A 10,000-nucleotide genomic window follows, 5' to 3' on the forward strand; every position below is an offset into this window, starting at 1 on the left:
AGCTCTCCGGCATGCACTCATACCTGTCATTAAAGTGCTATGCCCGTGGAACCGTTTTTCGGATGCCTTTCAGAACGGTCCCGCGCCGCCATTTTGTTCTAAAAATCGTGTTCCCATATATCTCCGGGTACCCCGCCAACCTCACTGCGGAAAAACTACAAGTGGCACTGAATGGGTCTGAATTCCAAATTTGACTGCATCGGTCTGGAACTCGGTCCGGTCAAAACCGTTTGGATTTTTCTCGGTCCGGACTTCCGCGACAGACAAAGTTAAAGTTTTCGGGCTGCAGGCACAAAACGACAGCTGGCCATTTGCCGGGCTCAATTCACCCAATTCCTCCGGCACTTCGGAGCACATGTTCGGTGTAAGTTTGCGAATCTTTCCCGATGCTGCAGCATTTTCCTCCGCTGACACTTAGAATATTTTTCACACTTTGCTGAAAATTTTTCTAAGTGTTTTTTTCCAAGTTTTCCTGGTTACTGATTTCTTCTTTTTAAACATTTTTCTAAGTTTTTCTGGTTACTGATTTCTTCTTTTTAAACATTTTTCGCAGTTTGTCTGGTTACTGATTTCTTCTTTTTAAACATTTTTCGCCGTTTTTCTGGTTACTGATTTCTTCTTTTTAAACATTTTTCGCCGTTTTTCTGGTTACTGATTTCTTCTTTTTAAACATTTTTCTAAGTTTTTCTGGTTACTCATTTCTTCTTTTTAAACATTTTTCTAAGTTTTTCTGGTTACTGATTTCTTCTTTTTAAACATTTTTCTAAGTTTTTCTGGTTACTCATTTCTTCTTTTTAAACATTTTTCTAAGTTTTTCTGGTTACTCACTTCTTCTTTTTAAACATTTTTCGCCGTTTTTCTGGTTACTGATTTCTTCTTTTTAAACATTTTTCTAAGTTTTTCTGGTTACTCATTTCTTCTTTTTAAACATTTTTCTAAGTTTTTCTGGTTACTCATTTCTTCTTTTTAAACATTTTTCTAAGTTTTTCTGGTTACTGATTTCTTCTTTTTAAACATTTTTCTAAGTTTTTCTGGTTACTGATTTCTTCTTTTTAAACATTTTTCTAAGTTTTCCTGGTTACTCATTTCTTCTTTTTAAACATTTTTCTAAGTTTTCCTGGTTACTCATTTCTTCTTTTTAAACATTTTTCTAAGTTTTCCTGGTTACTGATTTCTTCTTTTTAAACATTTTCGCAGTTTTTCTGGTTACTGATTTCTTCTTTTTAAACATTTTTTCGCAGTTTGTCTGGTTACTGATTTCTTCTTTTTAAACATTTTTCGCCGTTTTTCTGGTTACTGATTTCTTCTTTTTAAACATTTTTCGCCGTTTTTCTGGTTACTGATTTCTTCTTTTTAAGCATTTTTCTAAGTTTTTCTGGTTACTCATTTCTTCTTTTTAAACATTTTTCTAAGTTTTTCTGGTTACTGATTTCTTCTTTTTAAACATTTTTCTAAGTTTTTCTGGTTACTCATTTCTTCTTTTTAAACATTTTTCTAAGTTTTTCTGGTTACTCACTTCTTCTTTTTAAACATTTTTCTAAGTTTTTCTGGTTACTGATTTCTTCTTTTTAAACATTTTTCGCCGTTTTTCTGGTTACTGATTTCTTCTTTTTAAACATTTTTCTAAGTTTTTCTGGTTACTCATTTCTTCTTTTTAAACATTTTTCTAAGTTTTTCTGGTTACTGATTTCTTCTTTTTAAACATTTTTCTAAGTTTTCCTGGTTACTGATTTCTTCTTTTTAAACATTTTTCGCAGTTTTTCTGGTTACTGATTTCTTCTTTTTAAACATTTTTCTAAGTTTTCCTGGTTACTGATTTCTTCTTTTTAAACATTTTTCGCAGTTTTTCTGGTTACTGATTTCTTCTTTTTAAACATTTTTCTAAGTTTTTCTGGTTACTGATTTCTTCTTTTTAAACATTTTTCTAAGTTTTTCTGGTTACTCACTTCTTCTTTTTAAACATTTTTCTAAGTTTTCCTGGTTACTGATTTCTTCTTTTTAAACATTTTTCGCAGTTTGTCTGGTTACTGATTTCTTCTTTTTAAACATTTTTCGCAGTTTTTCTGGTTACTGATTTCTTCTTTTTAAACATTTTTCTAAGTTTTTCTGGTTACTCACTTCTTCTTTTATAACATTTTTCTAAGTTTTCCTGGTTACTGATTTCTTCTTTTTAAACATTTTTCTAAGTTTTCCTGGTTACTGATTTCTTCTTTTTAAACATTTTTCTAAGTTTTCCTGGTTACTGATTTCTTCTTTTTAAACATTTTTCTAAGTTTTTCTGGTTACTCATTTCTTCTTTTTAAACATTTTTCGCAGTTTTTCTGGTTACTGATTTCTTCTTTTTAAACATTTCCTAAGTTTTCCTGGTTACTGATTTCTTCTTTTTAAACATTTTTCTAAGTTTTCCTGGTTACTCATTTCTTCTTTTTGATCATTTTTCTAAGTTTTCCTGGTTACTGATTTCTTCGTTTTGAACATTTTTCTAAGTTTTCCTGGTTACTCACTTCTTCTTTTCAAACATTTTTCTTCGTTTTTCTGTTTACTCATTTAGCACTTTCAGGCACTTTCCCATCAATTTCCTCGTTCCCGATTTCACCCTTTAAAACGCTTTCGGGCATTTCCCTAAGTTTTGCGGTTCACTCGTTTGGGACTCACTGACACCTTCTCTAGCTTCCCTGCTCACTTTTTTCGTACTGTTGAGAAAATTCGAACCCTTTCCTTAACTATGCCGGTTACTGACTTCACCGCTTCAGACCCTTGTCCCCGTAATGAAAGATACCATTTCCCACCGTGGGAAATGCACGAAAATCGGACTGAACACGGGGGAGGCTCCCCCCTCGAAGGCGAGACCGTCGGCAGAACCGCCGGGTCAAACCCGGCCGAGCTACCCGGCTTACAAGTCTCAAAGTCGGTATGAGCAGTCACGTCCACCCCCATTCCCTTTTGGACCACTTCCCACGGTTCCAAATGCATGAAAATCGGCCTGTACACGGGGGAGGCACCCGCCTCGAAGACGAGACCGTCGGCAGAACCGCCGGGTCAAACCCGGCTGAGCTACCCGGCTCGGAAGCGCCAAAGTCGGGTTGAGCAGTCACATTCACTCCCATCGACGTTTGGACCACTTCCCACGGTTCGAAATGCACGGAAATCGGCCTGTACACGGGGGAGGCACCCGCCTCGAAGAGGAGACTGTCGGCAGAACCGCCGGGTCAAACCCGGCTGTGCTAACCGGCTCGGAAGCGCCAAAGTCGGGTTGAGCAGTCACATTCACTCCCATCCCCTTTTGGGCAACTTCCCACGGTTGGAAATGCATGGAAATCGGACTGAACACGGGGGAGGCTCCCCCCTCGAAGGCGAGACCGTCGGCAGAACCGCAGGATCAAACCCGGCTGAGCTACCCGGCTTACAAGTCTCAAAGTCGGTATGAGCAGACACGTCCACCCCCATTCCCTTTTGGACCACTTCCCACGGTTCGAAATGCATGAAAATCGGCCTGTATACGGGGGAGGCACCCGCCTCGAAGACGAGACCGTCGGCAGACCCGCCGGGTCAAACCCGGCTGAGCTACCCGGCTCGGAAGCGCCAAAGTCGGGTTGAGCAGTCACATTCACTCCCATCCCCTTTTGGACCACTTCCCACGGTTCGAAATGCACGAAAATCGGCCTGTACACGGGGGAGGCACCCGCCTCGAAGACGAGACCGTCGGCAGAACCGCCGGAACAAACCCGGCTGAGCTACCCGGCTTACAAGTCTCAAAGTCGGTATGAGCAGACACGTCCACCCCCATTCCCTTTTGGACCACTTCCCACGGTTCGAAATGCATGAAAATCGGCCTGTATACGGGGGAGGCACCCGCCTCGAAGACGAGACCGTCGGCAGACCCGCCGGGTCAAACCCGGCTGAGCTACCCGGCTCGGAAGCGCCAAAGTCGGGTTGAGCAGTCACATTCACTCCCATCCCCTTTTGAACCTCTTCCCACCGTTGGAAATGCACGAAAATCGGCCTGTACACGGGGGAGGCTCCCCCCTCGAAGGCGAGACCGTCGGCAGAACCGCCGGGTCAAACCCGGCTGAGCTACCCGGCTTACAAGTCTCGAAGTCGGGTTGAGCAGTCACATTCACTCCCATCGACTTTTGGGCAACTTCCCACCGTTGCAAATGCATGAAAATCGGCCTGTACACGGGGGAGGCACCCGCCTCGAAGTCGAGACCGTCGGCAGAACCGCCGGGTCCAACCCGGCTGAGCTACCCGGCTTACAAGTCTCAAAGCCGGGTTGGGCAGTCACGTTCACCCCCATTCCCTTTTGGATCACTTCCCACGGTTCGAAATGCACGAAAACCGGCCTGTACACGGGGGAGGGTCCGCCCTCGAAGGCGAGACCGTCGGCAGAACCGCCGGGTCAAACCTGGCTGAGCTACCCGGCTTACAAGTCTCAAAGTCGGGTTGAGCAGTCACGTTCACTCCCATCGACTTTTAGACCACTTCCCACGGTTCGAAATGCACGAAAATCGGCCTGTACACGGGGGAGGCACCCGCCTCGAAGACGAGACCGTCGGCAGAACCGCCGGGTCAAACCCGGCCGAGCTACCCGGGTTAGAAGCCTCAGAGTCGGGTTGAGCAGTCACGTTCACTCCCATCGACTTTTAGACCACTTCCCACGGTTGGAAATGCACGAAAATCGGCCTGTACACGGGGGTGGCATCCGCCTCGAAGACGAGACCGTCGGCAGAACCGCCGGGTCAAACCCGGCTGAGCTACCCGGCTTACAAGTCTCAAAGTCGGGTTGAGCAGTCACATTCACTCCCATCGACTTTTGGGCAACTTCCCACGGTTCGAAATGCACAAGATTCGGCCTGAACACGGGGGACGCTCCCCCCTCGAAGGCGAGACCGTCGGCAGACCCGCCGGGTCAAACCCGGCTGAGCTACCCGGCTCGGAAGCGCCAAAGTCGGTATGAGCAGTCACGTTCACTCCCATCCCCTTTTGGACCGCTTCCCACGGTACGAAATGCATGAAAATCGGCCTGTACACGGGGGAGGCACCCGCCTCGAAGACGAGACCGTCGGCAGAACCGCCGGGTCAAACCCGGCTGAGCTACCCGGCTTACAAGTCTCAAAGTCGGGTTGAGCAGTCACATTCACTCCCATCGACTTTTGGGCAACTTCCCACGGTTCGAAATGCACAAAATTCGGCCTGAACACGGGGGACGCTCCCCCCTCGAAGGCGAGACCGTCGGCAGAACCGCCGGGTCAAACCCGGCTGAGCTACCCGGCTTAAAAGTCTCAAAGTCGGTATGAGCAGTCACATTCACCCCCATTCCCTTTTGGACCACTTCCCACGGTTGGAAATGCATGAAAATCGGCCTGGACACGGGGGAGGCTCCCCCCTCGATGACGAGACCGTCGGCAGAACCGCCGGAACAAACCCGGCTGAGCTACCCGGCTTACAAGTCTCAAAGTCGGTATGAGCAGACACGTCCACCCCCATTCCCTTTTGGACCACTTCCCACCGTTGGAAATGCACGAAAATCGGCCTGTACACGGGGGAGGCACCGGCCTCGAAGACGAGACCGTCGGCAGAACCGCCGGATCAAACCCGGCCGAGCTACCCGGGTTAGAAGCCTCAGAGTCGGGTTGAGCAGTCACATTCACTCCCATCCCCTTTTGAACCTCTTCCCACCGTTGGAAATGCACGAAAATCGGCCTGTACACGGGGGAGGCTCCCCCCTCGAAGGCGAGACCGTCGGCAGAACCGCCGGGTCAAACCCGGCTGAGCTACCCGGCTTAAAAGTCTCAAAGTCGGGTTGAGCAGTCACATTCACTCCCATCGACTTTTGGGCAACTTCCCACCGTTGCAAATGCATGAAAATCGGCCTGTACACGGGGGAGGCTCCGCCCTCGAAGGCGAGACCGACGGCAGAACCGCCGGGTCAAACCCGGCCGGGCTACCCGGGTTAGAAGCCTCAGAGTCGGGTTGAGCAGTCGCATTCACCCCCATCCCCTTTTGAACCTCTTCCCACCGTTGGAAATGCACGAAAATCGGCCTGTACACGGGGGAGGCACCGGCCTCGAAGACGAGACCGTCGGCAGAACCGCCGGATCAAACCCGGCCGAGCTACCCGGGTTAGAAGCCTCAGAGTCGGGTTGAGCAGTCACATTCACTCCCATCCCCTTTTGAACCTCTTCCCACCGTTGGAAATGCACGGAAATCGGCCTGTACACGGGGGAGGCTCCCCCCTCGAAGGCGAGACCGTCGGCAGAACCGCCGGGTCAAACCCGGCTGAGCTACCCGGCTTACAAGTCTCAAAGTCGGTATGAGCAGACACGTCCACCCCCATTCCCTTTTGGACCACTTCCCACCGTTGGAAATGCACGAAAATCGGCCTGTACACGGGGGAGGCACCGGCCTCGAAGACGAGACCGTCGGCAGAACCGCCGGATCAAACCCGGCCGAGCTACCCGGGTTAGAAGCCTCAGAGTCGGGTTGAGCAGTCACATTCACTCCCATCCCCTTTTGAACCTCTTCCCACCGTTGGAAATGCACGAAAATCGGCCTGTACACGGGGGAGGCTCCCCCCTCGAAGGCGAGACCGTCGGCAGAACCGCCGGGTCAAACCCGGCTGAGCTACCCGGCTTAAAAGTCTCAAAGTCGGGTTGAGCAGTCACATTCACTCCCATCGACTTTTGGGCAACTTCCCACCGTTGCAAATGCATGAAAATCGGCCTGTACACGGGGGAGGCTCCGCCCTCGAAGGCGAGACCGACGGCAGAACCGCCGGGTCAAACCCGGCCGGGCTACCCGGCTCGGAAGCGCCAAAGTCGGGTTGAGCAGTCACATTCACCCCCATCCCCTTTTGGGCCACTTCCCACGGTTCGAAATGCATGAAAATCGGCCTGTACACGGGGGACGCTCCCCCCTCGAAGGCGAGGCAGTCGGCAGAACCGCCGGGTCAAACCCGGCTGAGCTACCCGGGTTAGATGCCTCAAAGTCGGGTTGAGCAGTCACATTCACCCCCATCCCCTTTCGGCCCCCTTCCCACGGTTGGAAATGCATGAAAATCGGCCTGTACACGGTGGGCGCTCCCCCCTCGAAGGTGAGACCTTCGGCAGAACCGCCGGGTCAAATCCTGCCGAGCTACCCGCGTTAGAGGTCTCAATGTCGGCTTCAGCAGTCACATTCAATCCCATTCCCGTTTGGACCTCTTCCCGCCGATGGAAATGCACAAAATTCGGCCTGAACACGCGGGGCGCTCCCCCCTCGAAGGCGAGACCGTCGCCAGAACCGCCGGGTCAAATCCGGCTGAGCTACCCGCGTTACAGGTCTCAAAGTCGGGTTGAGCAGTCACGTTCACCCCCATCCCCTTTCGGACCCCTTCCCACGGTTGGAAATGCATGAAAATCGGCCTGTACACGGTGGGCGCTCCCCCCTCGAAGGTGAGACCTTCGGCAGAACCGCCGGGTCAAATCCGGCCGAGCTACCCGCGTTAGAGGTCTCAATGTCGGCTTCAGCAGTCACATTCAATCCCATTCCCGTTTGGACCTCTTCCCGCCGATGGAAATGCACAAAATTCGGCCTGAACACGCGGGACGCTCCCCCCTCGAAGGTGAGACCTTCGGCAGAACCGCCGGGTCAAATCCGGCCGAGCTACCCGCGTTAGAGGTCTCAATGTCGGCTTCAGCAGTCACATTCAATCCCATTCCCGTTTGGACCTCTTCCCGCCGATGGAAATGCACAAAATTCGGCCTGAACACGCGGGACGCTCCCCCCTCGAAGGCGAGACCGTCGCCAGAACCGCCGGGTCAAATCCGGCTGAGCTACCCGCGTTACAGGTCTCAAAGTCGGGTTGAGCAGTCACGTTCACCCCCATCCCCTTTCGGACCCCTTCCCACGGTTGGAAATGCATGAAAATCGGCCTGTACACGGTGGGCGCTCCCCCCTCGAAGGTGAGACCTTCGGCAGAACCGCCGGGTCAAATCCGGCCGAGCTACCCGCGTTAGAGGTCTCAATGTCGGCTTCAGCAGTCACATTCAATCCCATTCCCGTTTGGACCTCTTCCCGCCGATGGAAATGCACAAAATTCGGCCTGAACACGCGGGACGCTCCCCCCTCGAAGGTGAGACCTTCGGCAGAACCGCCGGGTCAAATCCGGCCGAGCTACCCGCGTTAGAGGTCTCAATGTCGGCTTCAGCAGTCACATTCAATCCCATTCCCGTTTGGACCTCTTCCCGCCGATGGAAATGCACAAAATTCGGCCTGAACACGCGGGACGCTCCCCCCTCGAAGGCGAGACCGTCGCCAGAACCGCCGGGTCAAATCCGGCTGAGCTACCCGCGTTAGAGGTCTCAAAGTCGGGTTGAGCAGTCACGTTCACCCCCATCCCCTTTCGGACCCCTTCCCACGGTTGGAAATGCATGAAAATCGGCCTGTACACGGTGGGCGCTCCCCCCTCGAAGCTGAGACCTTCGGCAGAACCGCCGGGTCAAATCCGGCCGAGCTACCCGCGTTAGAGGTCTCAATGTCGGCTTCAGCAGTCACATTCAATCCCATTCCCGTTTGGACCTCTTCCCGCCGATGGAAATGCACAAAACTCGGCCTGAACACGCGGGACGCTCCCCCCTCGAAGGTGAGACCTTCGGCAGAACCGCCGGGTCAAATCCGGCCGAGCTACCCGCGTTAGAGGTCTCAATGTCGGCTTCAGCAGTCACATTCAATCCCATTCCCGTTTGGACCTCTTCCCGCCGATGGAAATGCACAAAATTCGGCCTGAACACGCGGGACGCTCCCCCCTCGAAGGCGAGACCGTCGCCAGAACCGCCGGGTCAAATCCGGCCGAGCTACCCGCGTTAGAGGTCTCAATGTCGGCTTCAGCAGTCACATTCAATCCCATTCCCTTTTGGAACACTTCCCGCCGTTAACAATGCACGATATTCGGCCTGAACACGCGGGACGCTCCCCCCTCGAAGGTGAGACCTTCGGCAGAACCGCCGGGTCAAATCCTGCCGAGCTACCCGCGTTAGAGGTCTCAATGTCGGCTTCAGCAGTCACATTCAATCCCATTCCCGTTTGGACCTCTTCCCGCCGATGGAAATGCACAAAATTCGGCCTGAACACGCGGGACGCTCCCCCCTCGAAGGCGAGACCGTCGCCAGAACCGCCGGGTCAAATCCGGCCGAGCTACCCGCGTTAGAGGTCTCAATGTCGGCTTCAGCAGTCACATTCAATCCCATTCACGTTTGGAACACTTCCCGCCGTTAACAATGCACGATATTCGGCCTGAACACGCGGGACGCTCCCCCCTCGAAGGTGAGACCTTCGGCAGAACCGCCGGGTCAAATCCTGCCGAGCTACCCGCGTTAGAGGTCTCAATGTCGGCTTCAGCAGTCACATTCAATCCCATTCCCGTTTGGACCTCTTCCCGCCGATGGAAATGCACAAAATTCGGCCTGAACACGCGGGGCGCTCCCCCCTCGAAGGCGAGACCGTCGCCAGAACCGCCGGGTCAAATCCGGCTGAGCTACCCGCGTTACAGGTCTCAAAGTCGGCTTCAGCAGTCACATTCAATCCCATTCCCTTTTGGAACACTTCCCGCCGTTAACAATGCACGATATTCGGACTGAACACGGGGGCCGGTCCGCCCTCGAAGTCAACACCGTCCGCAGAACCGCCGGGGCAAATCCGGCTGAGCTACCCCGCCCCCGAACACTCAAAGTCCCTCTGAAGCCTTGCATTCGCCTCCTTGGAAAATTGACGTCAAACATTACCAAAATCGGGGGCACGAGCACTAAAGCTAAGTCTCACCCTTTCCCTATCCCTAACCAGGAACCGAACGCCCACCCTCAGCCTCACACCAACGCCGGTGCCACTCCAGACAGACACACCCTTCAAAACCACACCCATCCGGCCATGCAACTCAAAAAGGGTCCAAATTCAGAAACACCCCCTTCAAAAGGCACTCCATCCTCGGCCACACCACCGGGACATGCTCCCCTCGGCGATAATT

Source organism: Chiloscyllium punctatum, unplaced genomic scaffold, assembly GCF_047496795.1.
Source record: "Chiloscyllium punctatum isolate Juve2018m unplaced genomic scaffold, sChiPun1.3 scaffold_1977, whole genome shotgun sequence".
In the NCBI taxonomy this organism is placed as follows: Eukaryota; Metazoa; Chordata; class Chondrichthyes; order Orectolobiformes; family Hemiscylliidae; genus Chiloscyllium; species Chiloscyllium punctatum.